Source organism: Ochotona curzoniae, unplaced genomic scaffold (genome assembly GCF_017591425.1).
Source record: "Ochotona curzoniae isolate NIBS_2020 unplaced genomic scaffold, NIBS_Ocur_1.0 contig_2692, whole genome shotgun sequence".
Taxonomy (NCBI): domain Eukaryota; kingdom Metazoa; phylum Chordata; class Mammalia; order Lagomorpha; family Ochotonidae; genus Ochotona; species Ochotona curzoniae.
The window spans coordinates 11,131,274-11,150,558 of NW_024465556.1; the positions used below are offsets into that span (position 1 = coordinate 11,131,274).

The 19,285-nt window shown below is 40.1% G+C and overlaps 1 protein-coding gene across 1 annotated transcript in view; it reads left to right on the forward strand.

Moving 5' to 3' along the window:
- The window catches only part of REEP3 (receptor accessory protein 3), a 96,776-nt gene that overhangs the window by 15,876 nt on the left and 61,615 nt on the right, over positions 1–19,285 (forward strand). The gene's annotated exons all lie outside the window — the stretch shown is intronic.

The following is a 19,285-nucleotide window of genomic DNA, read 5'->3' on the forward strand; positions in this document are numbered from 1 at the left end:
TGACAGAAATAAAATTCAAAGGGAATAGAAATGTATAAGTCATTTAATCAACAGTGTTGTGCCAGCTAACTTAATCTCTAGAAGAAAAAAAATTAAATTCACAATAAAGTTAAAAATAAATTCCAAGTGGATTATCTGCCCAACTGTGAGAAATAGTACATATCAAGCTTTAGAAGAAAAGGTCAGAGAAAGCCATGATATGATAAGGAAGAATATATATATACATATAAAGATTTATTTACCCACTTGAATGGCAGAGTTACAGAGAGAGTGAACAGAGACAGAGAAATCTTCCACCTGCTGATTCACTCCCCAAATAGCCACACAGCTATGCTAGACCGAAGCGCACAGCCCAGAGCGTCCTCTGGATCTCCCCCATGGGTGCAGGATCCCAGGGACTCGGGCTGTTTTCCACTGCTTTCTCAGGCACATTAGCAGGGAGCTGAACCAGAAGTGGAGCAGTCAGGATGCAAACCAGCCCCCAGGGGAGGATTTTTTATACCCCTACAAACCATAGTGGTGATGATTCTTAAATGTATCTATTTTTTTAAGGGTTTATTTATTTATTTACTTATTTGTAGAAGAGTTTCAGAAAGTAGAGAAGAGAGATTCTTCCATCCACTGGTTCACTTCCCATATGTTCAAAATGGCCACAACAGCTAAGACAAGGCCAAGCTAACATTAGAAACCAGGAACTCCACCCTAGTCTCCACACGTGTGGTGAGGACACAATTAAGCCATCACCTACTGCTCCAAAGAAGTTCATTAACGATAAGCTGGATGCAAGCCAGCTTAAGCCTGTGTTTAAGCTGGCAGGCCCTATTTTTGCCTTTTAAATCAGCTTAATTGAGATAGAAATGTATGATAATTCCTGAGTTTTGTCAACAGTATGCATCCCATATGAGTACCAGTTGAAGTCCTTGATGCTCCACTTTCAATATAACTCCTCTGCTAATGTTTCTGGGGTAATATCAGAGATAGCCCAAGTGTTTGGGCTCCCTCCCCACTACGAAAGAAACTACCACAAAGTCCCTGGCTCCAGGCTGAAGCCTTGCTAGCCCTGGGCACTTGCAGCCATTTGGGGAGTGAATCAGCACATAAGAGAACTGTATTTTTCCTTAGTCCCATTGCCTTTCAAATAAGTAAATACTAAAAAATTAAAAAGGGCCCAGCACAGTAGCCTAGCAGCTAAAGTCCTCATCTTGCGTGCACCAGAATCCCATATAGGTACTGGTTTATGTCCTAGCTGCTCTGCTTCCCGTCTAGCTCCCTGCTTGTGGCCTGAGAAAGCAGTGGAGGGACGGGCCAAAGCCTTGGGACCCTGCATCAGAATGGGAGACCTGGAAGAGGCTCCTGACTCCTGGCTTTGGATCTATTCAGCTCCAGCCACTTGGGGAGTGAACCAGCAGATGGAAGATATTTCTCTCTGTCTCTGCTCTCTATAAACCTTTCCAATAAAAAATAAATAAATTTGTTTTAAAAATCAGTTTACATTCTTTGCCAGTAAATGTGGAGGAAAATGTAGTTAGTTTGAAAGTTCTTTTCTGAATGCAAAATTTTAAAAACCAGCTAGAAAATCAATTCTTCTTTTCTCCAATTCCTCCCATTTTGGGCCTTGGTAGGAGGGTTTGATTAGAGAAGCCAGCACAAGAACTTTGGCCCAAAGTAAATAAAAGCACAGGCAGTTTTGCAACTTATATGCCTGACAAAGTATAATAATCAGAAGATTAAAAGTATTGGAAATCAAGAAGAAAACATCTAATCAGAAAGATGGACAGATGAACCAAGATCTCATGGAACTGGAAACCAATGACAACTAGACATATAAAAAGAACTCATTAGCTTGCAGTAAAATGTAAATTAAGACCACATTGAAATTCTATTTCACACCTACTAGACTGCAAAAAAATTAAGAAGTCTGAAAATACCAAGTGTTGGCAAGAATGTGGAGCAACACGATCCTTTTTGTCATGCCAGTAGAAGAGTAGATGCTGGAACTGCTTGGAAAGCAACTTGGCCCTAGCTTCCAGTGTTAGTCATTCACATAGCCTGTAACCCGGCAATCCCGCAACTAGCTGTGCACTGTAAAAGAAATCTGGCACATGCACTCAGAGACATTTGCAAGGATTTTTATAGAAAAATTCTTAAGCCAATAATCTAGAAAGAATAGCAATTTACATGGACAGGCGAATGGGTAAAGAAACGTTGGCTATATTTACATGATGGAATATTATATGACAGTAAAGTCAAATGAATTACCTCCTAGGGTCATCAACAGGGACAAATGTTACTAAAAGTACAATGTTACTTAAAAAGCAAACCTGACAGAATTATATATCATTTGATACCATTATAAAGGACCCAGTATAGACAAAAGAAGTGCTGGTTAATAATATAGTTGCAAAATCTATTTAAAGAGAGAGAGAGAAGAGGGGTAAGCAAGGTTTAAGCTCAGCGTTAGCTCTGAGGGGTTAGCTGTGGAACAGGGATCTGCAGCAGGGGTGTTGATGCTAGAGATTTACAGCGTGCATTTTATTGTGCTTCCTATCTTCGCTGTACGTATCATATGTTCCTTATATCAACTGTTGCTTTTAAAATGTGCTTAACACTTGCAGTGAGTCATGACCAAGATATCTACAGCAACTCAAGGGACAAGCTAAGACAAGCAGACAGCAGACACTAAGAGAACGGAGATGCCAAGCCTATCCCAGCCCATATGCTTCTTGCTGGTGCAGAGGCCAGTTTTAGTGCTCAGCCAGGCCACAGATGGAGCCAGGGAAGGGGCTGCACCTGTCATGACGAGCATGTGAACAGAAGGCCAGAACCTCTGTGAAGTCGCCAGGCAGGCTGTCTCTTGTCCTCTCTTTTTCTCAAAGCTGGTAATAGTCCAAGAAAGAATGTCCAGTTTCTTATTCATTACGGAACACATTTGAGGTTTTGGAAGTAGTTACATAGGTACATAGGTAACTGCTTAAAGGGTTTTTTTCTCCCTACTTATTTTCAGATGATATTTATTTTCCTTTTGGTCCATTTAATATTTGAAATATTTTAAAAGTAAACAGAGCATTTTACGGCTGTGGAGTACTGTGTCTCCACTGTGTGTCCTGCCACACTCAGACTCAGAAAGTTGGTGTTAGAGTGGAAAATAATAATCTTCAGGCAAAACCTTCCGCTTTGGTATTCTAGCTCTGTCAAACATGTTACATTGCATGAAACTGTGACTCCTGGAAGAGTTGATGTTACCTGTGTCAGATCAGTGCTCCAGAATTTTACAAGTCCCAGAATCTGGAATAACCCTAAGCTTATTGATGAGAGGTGACATACCATATTTAACATTTTATGTGATGTGTTCCTGACCCCTGTGTGCTCGGGCATTGTTTTTGTAAGAGAAGTGAAATGGAAAATACCAGATGAAGCATTCTGTGTCTCCGTGTGGTCAGCAGGGATGGGGGGGGGGTTGAGCTGGGGAAGACATCTGTCACTCGCAGCCGGCCAGGAATATTGGCCTTGGGGCTGTCCCCTTGTCCCCTTGTTCCCTTGTTCCCTTGTCGTTGTGCTTGTTGTGCTCAGTTGGTCAGGAAAGGTTTCAGAGCCCCAAAACACCTCAGGAACGTGACTGTGAGACATGAGCAAATGGACTGGCAGATCTGTCTGCGTGAAGATTTTTAGCCTGAGAATGCAAGATAAATGAATTTATTATATTTATCCTTAAAAATTATCCCTCTCCCCTGTCCTCCAACAGTTATCCAGAGAGATCAAAAATTGCCAACTTTAACACCTTTCTCATGTGCAGGATGTTAGCAGTTGATCCCTCAAATCACTCCTACAACTTTCAATGAACAGGCAAGATTTGCTAGCAATACTCAGTTCAATTTTAAGAAAAATTGTTTGTTTTAATTTGAAAGGGAGATTTTACACAGCTAAAAAGAGAGATAGAGAAGGTCTTTGATCCATTGGTTCACTCCCCAAATGGCTGCAACAGCAAGAGCTGAACTGATCCTGAATTGATCCGAAGCCCGGAGCCAGGAGCCAGCTGTTGCAGCCATTTGGAAAGTGAACCAGAAGATGGGACAGCTCTCTCTCTCTCTCCTGTAAATCTGCCTTTCAAATAAAACAATAAATAAATCTTTAAAAAATACATTGAAAGTACCCACTTTCATGGAGTTGCTTTGTTTGCTTCTTTTAGATTTAGAGTTTCCAAAGTATTATACCGTATTTCAAAGCTTTTGAAAACACTTTTCCCAGACCTGATTCCCAAAAATTCTGACTTAATTTACTTGGGATGTTGCCTAAACTTTCTTATTTTAAAAAGTTGCCCAGAGGATTGGAATGTGCAGCCAGATTCAAAAACCATTTTACTAGGAGTCAGAAAAACATGCTGATGATTTTGTTTTGTTTTGTTTTGTTTTGTTTTGAGAAATAGTAGTGTCAGAGAACTATCACCAAATTAAGCTGTCTCATAGTGTTGCCATTTAAAACAAGGAAGCAAAAATAGTGAAACATCCTTAGTTTGGTTCTCAGTGATTTGATGATATCAAAACAGGAAAATATGAGTAACTAGCAAGTATCTGAAGCTTAGCAATAAGCAGCATTAGTGGCCCATAAAGAAGCAAAATCCAGACAGACTTAATTGGTCTTTTTAGATTGAATTACAGAAGTATTAGAAGAAAGGAATGTAGTAGATGGAATGTCTGGATTTTATTACAGCATTCTCTACAGTACCTCATGAAACCCAAGTTGGAAATGCATTTCATATTCCCAGCTAGCATGAGAACATAGTCTAGCAAACAGTAAAACATCATATTTGTGAAGTGGCTGCTTAGCACATTTGTAGCACTACACATTTGTGCTGCCTGAAAAAGATCGCTTGTGAAATTTGTTGATGTGGTGCTTTATGTTTTTTTTGGTTGAATTAATCAAAGTTATGTTATGCCTGTAACAGTAGCCATAGTATTAAGACTGTTGACCAGGAAGTTATACATCGCAATAAAATTAAAACAACAACAATAATATTTAGTAAAAGTCCAGAGAAGAGGAAGGTGGTAGAAAGGACAAAGAAAATATCACAGCTAATTCTAGCCACTATAACAAAAAGAAAGATTCTTTAGGATTTGAGAGGAGATTGGGAGGACAATCTTTCATGGTCTTTTTTTTTTTTTTTTTTTAGATCAAAGGATTTTATTAGACCCTGACATTTCTATTGCTTAAATACGATTTCACTTATTACCTCATTTTTAGTTATCAACTGTTATATTCAATCAAATGTGATTTAGTATCCCATTTTTATACACTCTGTCAAGTTTTTTCCTCTTCAGATACAGAGTTGGATAATTAAATGTTATTAATTTTTTTTCTGAACCGTAGTCCTGAGTCCTGGGGTGGGTTTTAGATTTCTTGTTTGTTCTTTGTGGTGATGCTTCCTTACTACATTTGAATAAAAACTTTTTTGAAACTTTGTTTTAAAGACAAGTAACAAAGAGAGGCAGAGAGACAGTGATAACTTGCATTCACTGGTTCATTCTCCAAGGGCCTGCTGCAGCTGGGACTGGGCAAGGCCATGCACAGGACAAGGAACCCTCTCTAGACCTCCTTATGCAGGAACTCTGCACCTGGGCCATTATCAGCTCCCTCCAGGTCGTGAATTCCCACAGGGGATGCAAACATCCCAAGTAGCAGATTAAACCTATGTGATAGACAATGCCCAACTCTATGACTTCTCAGTGGTTATGTAATTATCACATCATCACAACAGAATGACTCTATTCGTGATTAACTTACAGAGGTTGCTGGAAGACACAGATGTGATACACTGAATGGCCTTTATCTCCACATGTCCAATGCAGACACATTATCACTCCTTGTTCCTTTAAGACACTCCAGATGCTGGATTGGACATCCATATGCCTTGAGAAAGTGCCTAGGTTCAACTCCCTGCTCTACTTCTGAATCCCTGCTTCCTGATGGACACTTGGGGAGTGTTTGGGGGCAACCCACTGATTCCTAGCTTTTGCCTGGCCCAGATCTGACTCTTGTGGGTATTTGGGAAGTAAAGCAGCAGATAGGAGATCTCTTGTTGTCTGTCTTTGTCTCTGTTTCTCTGCCTTTCAAATAAGCATCCATTTGCATTACAGTAAAGCACTAATAAGTGGCTCAGGCTTGCAGCATTTTTGGAATTTTATGTTTTTAAATCCTATTATTGTTGTTGTTGTTGTTATCATTATTCAAGAGGCAGCGAGACAGAAAGAAAAACTTCTATCCCCTGGTACATTCCTGAAATGCCCCTTACAAGACCAGGTCAAAACCAGAAACCAGAAAATTCAGTCCTAGATCTCAAGTAGGGACCCAGCCACTTGAGCCCTTTCTTGCTTTCTTTTCAGGGTATGCATTAACAGGACACAGAATTGGAAGCAGAACCAGGTCCCAAACCCAGGTGCTCCAGTACGTACAGTAGTAATCAGTGTCTTAACTGCTGTGCTAACCAATATCCCAATATCCTGTAGACACCAACTTGTGGACCTTAAGTGGGGTGACTTTTTCCAGTTTGGATCTAACTCTAACCTGGCATAGGCATAGCTCCTCACTGTTGACTCTGAATGAGTGCATCCAAGGTACAGGATGCCCCAATTACAGTAAGTCACAATGTTTAGCCCAGCAGTTCTCTAGCTGTTCTTGCGCCAGAATGCTGCCGCCTTCCTCATGCTTTGTTACGCCCACCAGAGCTCCTCCTCAGTTCTTCACCAGGCAGGACTGATTCACCCCTGGCATCCGTGCCCCAGGAATCTGTGCTTGCCGCCACCTGCAGTTCCTGGTTGCTTTCGGTTGTATAATGTTGTAATGAACCACTCCAAAACGCAGTGGCTTAAGATAAAATCAAATTTATTATATCTCACATTTTTGTTCTATGTGAGAAATAAAATTAACTTTCTTTAATCTTCCTGTTGTTTTGACTGCATGTCAGCTTCTATTGTTTAGGTTTCTGAAAGAATTACATCATGCATTAGGAGGACCGTGATGCATTCAATCCGCCGCCCCCTCATGCTTAGTAGATCTAGGCTTCAATTTAGCAGCAGAATGGCAAAATTTGCAAGTGTTATCTTAAAGTATTTCTTCAATAGCTTATTTTCCAGTCTGCAGATCATCAAGTCTTTATTTTTTTTTTTTTTGTTTTTTACTATTTTGCTGCCTCATTAACTGCCTCAATTTGTGAGGGTGATTTGATTAAGTTGTCTTTATTTTGTTGATGAGAAAGTAAAATTGATTTTAAGAGGAAAATAGGTAATGTGTTAGCTCAGATACTCATGACTTAAACTGCCCAAAGTAGGTGACTTTTAGCTTATTGACAGGATTGCTTTGATTGTTAAGGAATAAATTGCCTAGGGAAAAAATCTTAATGAGTATATGTATGTAGGTGCAGAAGAAAGCAAATGTGTAAGATGTGATAAGAACAGCTGTAATGAATTATGATCCTATCTATGTCCAGCAAACAAAACTTTGAAGGGTTGTTCTTGTTGTGAATACCTGCTCTGTGTAACTAATAGGTATGAATATAATTTTCAGAAGAAAATTGTTAGAGCTTTTCCAATTTCTCTCATAACCAAGAAAAGCTATATGATATTTGAAATCAGCCTACTATATTTATTGTGATAGAGATGAAAATAACAACAACAATAATAGGATGGGTACTCTTTTTTTTTAAGATTTTTTTTGTTGTTGTTGCAAAGTCATATATATAGAGAGAGGAACAGACAGAGGGGAAGATTTTCCGTCCAATGATTCACTCCCCAAGTGAGCACAGCAGCCGGTGCTGCGCCAATCTGAAGCCAGGGGCCAGGAACTTCCTCCTGGTCTCCCACGCAAGTGTAGTGTCCCAAAGCATCAGGCCGTCCTGGACTGCTTTCCCAGGCCACAAACAGGGAGCTGGATCGGAAGTGGAACTGCCAGAATTAGAACCGGAACCCATATGGGATCCTGATGCATTCAAGGTGAGGACTTCAGCCACTAGGCCACGGTGCCAGCCCCATGGATGGGTACATCTTTAGCCCGCAGCCAGAAAAAACATTCTGGAAAATACATTCTCTTAAGGAAATAGAGATTATTTATTTCTTACTTATTTATTCCAGAGTCAGAGAAAAGTCCTATTTGCAGGGTCACTCCTCAAATGCCCTCAGTGACCAGGCCAGGCTACTGCCCAAAGCTGAGGGCCAGGGACTCTCACCAAGCCTGCTGCATGGCGACAGGAGCCCAGATACTCTGACCATCCTCTGCCGCTTTTCCAGGAGCAGCTGGGTTGGAAGTAGAGCAAGTGAGATCTGAGCCTGTGTTAGACTGGGGATCCTGAGAATGAAGTGATTTTTTGGGGGGGGGGCCTCAGCTTTAGACTATATTATATTGTGCATAATCTAAGTTTGTGTAAAATTTTTGTGTAAAAATCCAGTTTTGGGGGCCAGCAGTGCCATAGTGGGTAAAGCTACCACCTGCAGTACGAGCATCCTAATGGGTGCTAGTCTGACTCCTAGCTGCTCCACTTCTGATCCAGCCCCCTGCTCATGTGCCTGGCAAAGCAGTGGAGGATGACCCAAGTGCTTGGGCCCCTGCACCCGGGAAGGGAACCCACAAAAAGCTCCAGATTCCTGACTTTAGACTGGCCCAGCTCCAGTCATTTGGGGAGTGAACTAGCAAATGGAAAATCTTTCTCTCTGTCTCTCCCTGACTCTCTATAACTCTGCCTGTTAAGATAAAATAAATAAAGCTCTTAAGAACAATGTTTAAAATCAATTCTGCCTTCTCATCTACAGTGAGGGAAGGCATTTTTCTGAATTCTTCTTTTGGCTAATTTATTGAATACCTGCTGTTTATGAAAGTGTTCCAAGCCTTGAGGATTTAGAGCTAAACATAGCATAGTGTTTCTCCTAAGGAATATTCAGCACAAGACCCCAGATGTGGTAGTCAGGGACTATCATACTGTGTGACGGTCATAATACTTGGACACTTAGGGAGTGTCTACTATGTGCTTGACATTGTTATATGGTGATGCATTTACTACTTAAATAAAGCAGCCACTATTACACAAAAGCAAACAAACACAGAAAGGTCAATGACTTCATTCAAAGTCATCTTGCTACTCCCGGTGTGCACGAGGTGTATTGAGAATGCGGGGAAGGATTTCCTCACCTAGACGAGGCGAGAAAATCTCGCTCTACAGAGAAATGACCTTCCAACCTTGTCTTAGAAATCTTACTCCTTTTTTAAAATTAAACTTATTTATTTGATGTGATCACAGGGTTAACGAGGATGGGAAGGAGTGAGGATCAGGGGAAAGTGGGTGAATTCATGATTTCCTAGCTCTCCATTTCTTCTTGTCTCTGGGGGCAGGGGAGAGATAAAGAAGGAACCCACATTCTTTTCTTCTAGTTAAAGGAAACAAAATATGGGCAGTGTAAAAAAAAATAGTGCAACTCTCATGAGAAACATCGAGGAATGCAGTATTGTTGGAACAATAAGATTCAACAGATAAGCTTGAAGGAGTTGGAAGAGTTAGATAGGAGAGATTGATGGATGAAGTGAAACTGACCGAAGTTGGCAACTATATGTGAGAAAGGGGAAGGGATGTGGGATTAGTGGCATGGGTTCCCCCAATGAAAGGTCTTACCCGTCTGTGGGACGGTGAAGGAGAGCTGCAGAACAGGTTTGGAGAGGGACTGTTGACCTTTAGCAACAAAAACAACAGCAAGATGTTGAACTAGCAGGGAAGAGAGGTCAGCACACCCTAGACACAGAAAGAGTACACAGGTAGATGTGATGTTATGATAATGTTTGAAAATTAATTTGGGTACCACATGCATTTTGTTGTGAATTTCATAATTTGCCTATATCTTACATATAGCCTCTAGTACAGATCCTATAGTATGCAATACATTTTAAGTGACATTAAACAAATTTAAGTAACATTTGAGTTAAAGGAAAAAATACCAATACTGTATCGCAGCATAGTAGGCTAAGTTTCTGCCTGCAATGCTGGTATCCCATGTAAGTACCAGTTTGAGTCCTGGCAGTTGCACTTCCAACTCTGGTTCCTGCTTGTGGCCTGGGAAGGCAGCAGGAGATGAATTGAATCCTTGGACCCCTGTACCCACATGAGAGACCTGGAGGAAACTCCTGGGTCCTTGCTTCAGATTGGCTCAGCTCTGGCTATTGAAGCCATCTGGGGAGTAAACCAGCAGATAGAAGATCTGTTTCTCTGTGTCTCCTCTGTAATTCCATCCTTCAGATGAAAATAAATCTTTAAAAGTAAAAAAATACCCTAATTAATATGAGAAAACATTTTGGCTTTCTGAACATACTCAAGGGTGCTTCAAAAACTTTATGTAACAGTGAAATTAAAAAATGTTTATTTTAGTGTCCTGACAAAAACATTTGAAACTCATACTTTTTTTTTTTTCGGTTTGTTTTCAAAATTGATTGAAGAGGACCTCCTCATAAATACGTGAAGGTTTAGTTAAACGTCACTAAGGCCAAGACCATTCATTTGATTTACATAGTTTTCACACATTGAGTGAAACATAAAAAATAAACAAAAACTATGAGGTCTGTGAACAGCAGAAGGTGCTGTCACCTGATAATGTTTGGCATTTTGTCATGTATTAGATTCATTTCTATGGCTGTTACTTTTAACAAACACAAGGAGAAGAGCATTGACCATTTGAAGTAATTGAAACTTGGTATTTTAATTTGCTTAAAGCTGCTGTTTGGTGCAGTGGTTAGGACTCCTACCAGGCCTGCACCATCATGGGGCCTGTACTTGGGTCCAGGCTCCACTTTTGATTTCAGCTTTGTGCTTATGTGCACCCTGCAGAACTTCAGGTGATGGTTCAAATACCTGGACCCCTGCCCCTCAAGGTGGGAGACTACACTGAGTTCTTGGCTGCTGGCCTCATTCTGGCACAGCATTGTCTGCTTGCCTGCATCAATGGGGAGAATTGAAAATCTCTGTCTCTCTCATGCTGCCTCTGTACCTTTTGAATAAAATGAAAATAAGAACTTTTTTAGGAAAAAATTTGTATGGTTATTATAGATAATTTCTGTGGTGTTTTGTTTCTATTAGAAGATGAAACATTCTGTTTGGAACTGCGTTTCATTTCGTCTCAAGGAGTGACTTGTATGTCTAAGTAGGAAAAAGAAGGTCTCTGTGAGAAGTTGACCTCTGAACTAAGACTTCAAGGAAGTGAAGAGAGTAGGGAAGAGCATCCCAGAAAGAAAGTGGAGCATGTGCAAACCCTAAGTCAAGATCTGGTGGCCAGTGTGCCTGGAGCAGAAAAGCAGTGAAGCCATGGCCGCCAAGTGGCAGGGAACCATGCAGGGGTTTGCAGCAGCAGCAGGGGACCCCCTGGGAGGCTCTAAAGTCCAGCCTCGGAGAACACACTGACAAAGGGCAAAGATGGGCATTGGGAGTCCTCTTAAGGAACAGCTTTAATACCATATTTGGTCAGATCTTAATAGTGGGAGGAGTTAATTATGTGAAGATTTACCATAAAATTATAGTGGGCAGGCATTGTGGTTTGGCAGCCAGAAGGAATAAATAAGTTGGTAAAATGGTATAGAGTCTAGAAAGATCTGTACGTGTGTGGGCACTTACTTTAGGACACTGGTTTCGTACAGAATTGTGCAGAGTGACTGTTACCTGCACTCTTTTTTTTTTTTATGGTTAAAAAAAATTTCTTTTTATTAATTGCATTGTATTATGTGACACAGTTTTATAGGTACTTGGATTCCCCCACTACCTGCATTCTTGGACCTGGGTCAGTTGGATATCTTCCACACCAAAGTAATCATTTCTAGTTAGACTGCAGGTAAAAAATGGAAAACCACTACCTCTGTGAGATAACACAGAAAGTTATCTTTGTGATTTTAAGGGAAAAACATTCTTTTCCCATAAGAGTAGTAATATTTATAGTGAGTTTAAAGGTTCCTTTCTCCGTTTTAAATGTAAATAGATTTTTGTATTTATTGCAAAAGCTGTCTTAAACAGAACCAGAAAGCATTGATTGTAAAGGAAAAGATGGATCATGATAAATTAGGAAAGACTAAAGTTAAGCATTTCTCTTCATCAAAAGACATTGAGCCTGAAACAAGAAGCCACCATAAGAGAAAATAATGTGTAAGGGTGACATGCACATTTTATGAATATATAAAGAAAAATGGAGACAGTGTTTCATATCTGGAAAGGAGTGAGAAAACAGGGCAAGGTTCTCTAAATTCTCATTTAGCAATGGTGTCAACTTTGTGTAATGTGAAACCACATTTCTGGCCTCTTTATATATCTCTGGGAAAGAAACAACCATCCTGGGTCTTTATGTGTTTTGAATTGAGCTGAAATAAAGGTTGTTCACATTTAAGCTAGAATTTGAATGACTGTACACATTAAAGAAAAAAATATGCTTGAACACAGGTTACCATTTTAAGAGACACTCTTCTACCTGAAGCTTGGAGTGTTAGGCAGACTCATGCATAACCTCATCCTCAGGAAGGTTCTAAGCTGCTCAAATCTGTGGCATGAGAGAAGAAACCAGAAAAATAGCACCAAGAAAATGTCTGATATTTTAAAACGAATCTTGCTGAACAATACAAACATTGGGACTAATTCTGTACGCAGGATTTGTATTATGTTCCGGTGTTCTGAAATTTATTTTAGCTTCCCTTTCTCTGCCTCCACCTAACTGCATTTCCTAAAACTTAAAGGTAGAGGCTTCCCTGAGTGTCAATCTTTGACGTTCAAAAGAGGTTTGCAGGAGAGGGCCCTGGGTTTCCAGGGAGCCAGCTTGTGTGGAGTGGGGACTGGAAGTGGTGGGGATAGGAGAGCATCTGTGTTTAGAATGCTCCAATAAGCAATCAGCCCTCTCCCGAGATGACCCTCGCCTGTTGCTAGGCGCTCACTGCTGTTTCGGGAGTGGGTGGCAACATTATGTAATCCTGAACTGCGTCTCCATCCTCTTTATATATCTTAGGGGAATGGATAGGCTTCTTGGGCTTATATTTTGTGCTAACTAATGTTTAGGATTGAAAAACAATTGAGCTTTTTAAATTTCTTAATTTGGCCTAAAAATGGAATTGTATATTTAAAGAATTAAAAAATAAAAGCCTACTAAACATGAGATTCCTATTCTAATACCTGCTTCACCATCAGAGAATATCAGGCATTCTCAAACAAACAACCCCCCTGAAACTTTAAATCTAAAGAGCATTTTCAGCACTCTAATGGACAGAAATGGACCTGTGAAGGGTGGGCATCTGGCCCGGCAGTTAGGGCATCGGTTGGGACCTTTGCATCCCCTAACGGTGCCTGGGTTCAAGTCTTGACTGTATTTTCCACTCCAGCTTCGTGCTCATGTGCACCCTGGGAGGCACAGTGAAGGCAGAAGTCACTGTCCCCCACCCAGCAGGAGACCCCAAGTGCATTCTGGGCCTCTGCTTTTGGCCTCTATAAGTATTCTTAAAATGGCAATCAAATACAAATGTGGCAACATGATCAACTAGAAACCTTAGAATCCATACATATGACATAAAAGATCTACATAAATCGCAGGGATGCAAAATGAAACTACCTCTACAAGGCAAAGTAAATGTCTTTTGAGATTTTGTTTTATTGTTAATTAGTGAGCTGATTAGAACTATAGACTGCTCCTGAGCCAACAGCTCAGCATGTGAAGCGAGCACTAAAGCTAGCTTTCACTGAAGGGCACTTCCTAACGCCTGATGACCTTCATTGTTTTGGTTTTCCTATTCCATGAGCATACTGAGCAGGAAAAACATTAAGGAATAACTTTATGTAAAAATTGTGATAGCAGAAAGCTGGAAACCAAGTAACTGAAGAATTATGTCTCATTTATATTATACAAGGCAGAAAAGGAGGGAAGAAATAAGGGGAGACAAATAGCACCAAATTCTGGGTTGGAACCTACCTATATTGAAAATATAATAAATATAAAGGGCACTAGATAACCTTTTTTAAAAAAAACATAAAATATTTATTTATTTTATTTGAAAGGCAGAGTTACAAAGAGAGAGAGAGATCTTCCATCTGCTCATTCACTCTCTAAATGGCCACACTGGCCAGGGCTGACCTGGGCCCAGCCAAAGCCAGGAGCCAAGAGCTTCATCTAGGTCTCCATGTGAGTTCAAGGGTCTGAACACTTTTGTCATCTTCTGTTGCTTTCCCAGGCACATTGACAGAGAGCTGGAGTCGAAGAGGAGCAGTCAGAACTCAAACTGGTGCTCATATGAAATGCAGCCATTGCATGTGGCGGCTTAACCCACTTTGACACGGTACCAGCTTCAATAAACTTTATGACAGAAAGTATAGGTAGACATACAGATGGTTAATTCATCATGAGAAAGATTTCAATTGCCCAGAGAAGTAAATTAATTCCAAGTCATGTGCATTTAGTACGCTATGGAAAATATCTGAAGCAAAAACTAGCTTCGCTCTGAAAAGAAATAGATGAATCCACACTTACAGTGGGAATTTTCTAATAATGTATTTCTAGCATTTTTATGTCTTTAAATGCTACTGTGACTTTTTTGCACCTCAAAATGGAACATACTGTTTTGTGAATCAGTTATTGTGTGGTTGAGTTTTCTACACAATTATAATCTTTCAGATAACTGAAACGTGCAACCTTTTAGAAATAGATTTTGACAGACTTTGAGGATGTACTTCATTCTTCTCTACTTTTTTGTAAAAGTGACTCGCAACTTTTTAGTGAAATTGTTTAAACCTAAAAAGTGTTGAAAAAGCATAGCTAACATGCATTTACCTTTCACCTAAAATTATCTGTTGCTAACAGTTTGTCATACTTGCTTTATATTTTTTTCTGTGTGTTTGCATATTTTGCAATGGCAACACCAGTTGTTACTAGTTTTACTGAACCATGTTAAAGTAAGCCACTTCAACAAGAAGTGCTATAACAATTAGGTCAGTTCCATGTCCATGCGCTCCCTTCCAAGAAAAGTTACAGAGGTTATTACACTTTTACGTAACATCCTCTACTTAATAAAAACAAAACTCGTTGGAGAAATGGCTGATTCTAGAAATGGGACAGTGCATACACAAGATAAACTTGGAGCGTCTGGTGGTGTACCCAGAGCCGCATGGTAACCATGCTGGAGGCACATGCGATAAGCACAGGCGCCTGCCCACAGAGACCTCAGTGGCCAGATCTGGAACAATCTGAACAACAAAATAAAATAGTATCGAATGACAACCAAAGTGCAAAGTCCATACTGATATAAATAACTGATGAAATAGAGGCAGATAGACAAATCACTCAGAAGAAATCCAAATGCTATGTGCCGATACTCTAACCTTAGAGAAAGAGAGCATATTTCCCCACTCCCTAAGTCTGTAGGTAACTTTATCTGAATATACTACTTCAGCCAGCTAATGAAGGTTAATATCAACAGCCGTCAGTTACACCAACAGTATGAACCCTTGATATGTGTCAGAAACAACACATCATCTTTGTGATATTCCTCCCAAAACCCACATTCTAGGATAGGGCGTTGTGGCACAACAAGTTAAGCTGCAACTGAAATGCTGGTTCAAGTCCTGGTTATTCCATTTCCATCCCAGCTTCCTCTTAACGTGCCTGGGAATGCAGCACACGATGGCCTAAATACTTGAGTTCCTACCACTGATGGGGTAACCAGTATAGAACTCCTAGTACCTCACTTCCCCATTCCAGCCTGGCCCTACACAGTGCTGGAGTCATTTGGGAAATGAACAAGTACAGGGAGATTCTCCCTCTGCCCACCTCCGTCCCCATCTCTACTTTTCAAATTAATAAATATTTAAAAAACAGAAAAAGAAAGAAAAGAAACCTGTCTCCTGAGTCTCATGAAAAAAAAAAAACATCAAATTATAATTGAGGGACATTCTTTAAAAAAAAAAAACCTTGACTAGCACTCCCAAATATGGGCAAAATGTGAAAGATTTGAGAAATTTTCTGAGGCACCTGGGGAAACAGGGTGATTTAATGCAATGTGGTAAATCGATGAGGTCCCAGAAGAGAAACAAGATTATTTAAGTATAAGCAAAATCTGAGTTAAAGATAGTCCTTAATAATAATAATGTACTATTATTATTACTTCATTAATTGTGAAAAATGTACCATACCCGTGCAAAATTTTAATAATAAGGGAAACTGAGTGTGGAGTCTATGAGAACTGTGTGCCTGTTTTCTGTAAATCTATAAATTATCTTGAAAATCTAAAACAACAGAAGAAATGGAAATTTTATTTTAACGCCACTGTAAACATTAGTACATTTCAGTCCTAATTATTATATCTTCAAAACAATACATTCTTTTATATGGCCAAAAGATTCATCTCTCCTAGGCAGTATAACATTGCTAAATCCCCAGGTTGCCCAGAGAATACCTTTGGTAGCTAAATTATTATTTTTGATCCAGAATTGACCCCAGGAACATTGCTTTTGTTTGTCACTTCTCTCTATTCTGTACTCATCATGAGAAATTTTCCCACCCTTGTTCCACTGATAGATGAATTGTCCTTCATTCATCACTTACATGTTGCCCTTGTGATGGATGGTGGGGGAAGGCTTGCCAAGTCAGGGTTGGGGAAAATGGTACCATCTCCCAAGTGGACACACAGCCATCCAGAACTCAGGAAACAGTGAGTGGTGTGCGAATGGGCAAGGACCTTGGTTATGCCAGGCAGCCAGCCAGCAGGGTGGTTTTATGCTGTAATTTACAGAAGTTGAAATTAAATTAGATGGTAGTGTATTTCTTTTTGCACGTTTGTGTCTTTTGCTATTAAATTCTCCAACATTGAAATAAAGTTCCCACCTCTCTGAAGGGAAGTACTGAGAGACATGCCCTTTGTCTGTTGATTACTCCAAGAGGACATGCAGCCTGTTTTTGAATGCTTTTTCAGTAAACAGACGTCTGGCAGATAAGACACCATTGTCCCACTTCAGAATGCCTCGGTTCAGTTCCCAGTTCCAGCTCCGGGCTCCCTCTTCCAGCCGACGCAGACCCTGGGGAAACCACAGTCATAGCCACAGTAATTGGGGCCTGCCTGTAACGATTGTTTTCATGGCTTGTGGTTCCTGGCCTCAGCCCCAGATGTGCCAAACTGCCCTGGCCACTGTGGGCATCTAGAGAATGAAAAGAATGAGATCTCTGTGCATCTCAGAGTTTTGAAGATTTTTTTTTTAATGCTTTTACAATGTTTCATTTTATGTTCCGGGTGTTACTGTTTGCTCTACAAACTTAAGAGGCCAAATTTTCCTTAACCCTCCTTCGTGAAGGGCGGTAGAATTCAGGGAGCCTCAAAGAGAAAGGGGCAGGCTCAGAGACTGTTGTAGGACATGGAGTGGCATGGGAGAATATTACTGAGTTTGAGATACAGAAAGAACTAGAATGATTTGAGTAGATGAAAAGAAGGAAGTGGTTTAAGAAATATGAAAATAAAATGTTTTCATTTCCAAATTATTGCAAATAAGCTTAAATTTAAAAAGCAATGATGGAATCCCCAAGGCATCCCTATGGATAAAAGCAGCAGCACCTGGCTTGCCATTTTCATTCGTGATATTTTCTTTTGTCTAATGGAGAAAATTTTAAATTTTCTATGAAAGCAAAATATTGGATTATGTTTAGATGAGATGGTGCCGGGTCAAGCGTTGTCATGCTCATTTGTGTCATGACTATGGATGGCTGTAGTTTAGAGTGAAGAGAAGTTTGACTGTTCTCCAGGACAACCGGGTTAGAAAATTTAGATCCAAGTAGTTCAGTTCAGGGTCATTCACTTTGTGGTCAGGTAGCACTAAGTGAATTGCACAGAATAGGGCAGGATTCAAGTTTATGGCTGTCCTTACTCATCTTTTTATTTGTGAACAGTGATGTGTTTTAGAAGAGGACATTTTCTCAATGTATTCAAAATTGGTTTGTGTGTGATATTTTTTTTCCATTACCAGAAGCTTAAAAAAAATGATTATAACTGAACTCTCAACTTATCTTAGTCAACAAAGCTAATGTTAAGTTAGGGTTTTACAAATCCTATGCTTACCAGGCTAAATAAAGTAAACAGTTCCTCTGAGTTCAGACTTACTCAGAAGTCAAGAGTTGGTCAGCTGGTATGAGTAATGCTTGACCTCCTTGAAGTAGAGCAGTTCCCTAACCAGTCTGATTGGAATTAGAGAATGTGATGAATGTTGATTATAGATATGAATGTTTGCCTAGTACACAATCCAACTGTGCATCTCATCTATTTGTATATGGGACCATATTGAGACTTCACAAATGCAGTTAATCAAGTAACTTCAGAATGATTTTATTCAACTAGTAATATTGGGGTTCTGCTGTTAAGCTTGACATTGTATGAAATGCAAAGTTTAATGAGTTACTTTTGGTACAGAGGAAAGTCCTGCACAGGTATTAAAATGAACAATTTTATCTTTTGTCATGCTTTGCCTTCAACATCTACTTGGTATCTAAATCACAAGGTCCTCTGTATTTGTATTATCCATAGAAAGCACACCAGTGGCTGTCCCACCTGCAGATTTATTTGCAGTGCCCACCAGAATGGGAAATTGCAGCGGGTAGACTGGAACACTGGGCGTTGTGCAAAGGCCTTCATCATGGAGCTGTGGGAGCCATGTGGAACACTGCCCACACATTACTGAGTTCACTGGAGGGCTTCATGGCGTTGGTAGACCCTGTGGAATACTACCTCCAGGGCTCAGCATTCTTCTCACAGTTTCTTTTGGTTGTGGTCTACCACATGGTAGGCTCTTGTGGTGGAAGTGGGCTTGTGGCTAGGAAGGAGGAATTGAGAGGGTGAGGAAGTTTAAGTCTGATTTGCTGTGGTTTTATTTCTTTCCCCCTTAGTTTTATCTTTAGCTTTCCTTTTAGAGTAGAAACAAGAAGTTCTGGAGTAAAATCTGAAGGCTGGCTGTCACAACACGAAAATGCCAAACTTTGTAGCTCTTGATTACTGTTATTAAACACACACACACAGTCTTTCAAAGGAGAATTTACTGTCTTTTTGTCTCCTTGGTGGTTTTAATTCAGAGTTTTTTTTTTTCCTCGCATGTGTTTGTCCTTTGCTTCCCACATGCAGTTTTCACATTTTTCTTTCAGGCTGTGCGCAAGTGCACTTAACCATTGTCTCACTAAATGGAAATTCTCTACTTGCAGGGATTTTTAGCAAGAAATATCTTTTCTTAAAATTTGTTTAAAACAGACATATAGGTTATTTTGGCAGTGATGCG